The following is an 827-nucleotide window of genomic DNA, read 5'->3' as shown; positions in this document are numbered from 1 at the left end:
GGTGAAACAAGAGGAGCTTTAAGGTCCCTTCCCACCCAAACCATTCCAGGATTCAATGATTCCACGGGCCCAGGTCTGACCAAACCTGACCTCACAGCTTTAGAAAAGACAGGAGCCACTTATGGATTTTTTAGGTTCCTGCCTGGGGGTAGCAAAGCTTAAGCAGCAGCAGTGGCTCTCACAGTGGCTCTTCCATCCTGCATCCACAGAGGAGGCTGCCCATGACTCCCACGGAGCATCCCAGCGATCCCTGGGCAGGTTTAGGCCCCGACTGCCTTGGGGGACACACAACTCCTGCTCAGGGCTCAGGGGGTTTGTGTCTCCAGCGCTCTTGGATGGAAAATGTTCATGAAGACCCAGGACCTGCCTCAGCAGAACAGTTTCAAATCCATAATCCCTTCCTGAGCACTTCACACCTTGCCAAGCCCCCACCAAGGTCCTGCAGAGATCCCTCCTGAATCACAGACTGGCCGTTCCCAACAAGTAACAGAGCCAAGGCCACCGGTACGAGAGGGAGGCAGAAAAAGTTCCTTTCCAGTCCATTGCAGAGCTGCAAATGATGAGCTGGGCCTTTTCACACAGCCCCCAGTTTGTTTGCATTCCTCCCAAACAAAGCCCCCATTGAGCTCCGGGAGGGGAGGACGCTGGGCTGGGCGGGAGGAAGGGAATGTAGGGCAGGAGGAGGGAAAGGCTGCGGGGCTGGAGCCTGACAGGAACCCTCTGCACTGCACATCCCACTCTGAACTGCACATCCCATCACAGCACATCCCACTCTGCACTGCACATCCCATCCAACCAATACATCCCATCACAGCACATCCCATCCA

The sequence above is a fragment of the Neopelma chrysocephalum genome, unplaced genomic scaffold, assembly GCF_003984885.1.
Source record: "Neopelma chrysocephalum unplaced genomic scaffold, ASM398488v2 Primary Assembly neopelma1_169, whole genome shotgun sequence".
Taxonomy (NCBI): domain Eukaryota; kingdom Metazoa; phylum Chordata; class Aves; order Passeriformes; family Pipridae; genus Neopelma; species Neopelma chrysocephalum.
This window is presented reverse-complemented; position numbering follows the sequence as displayed.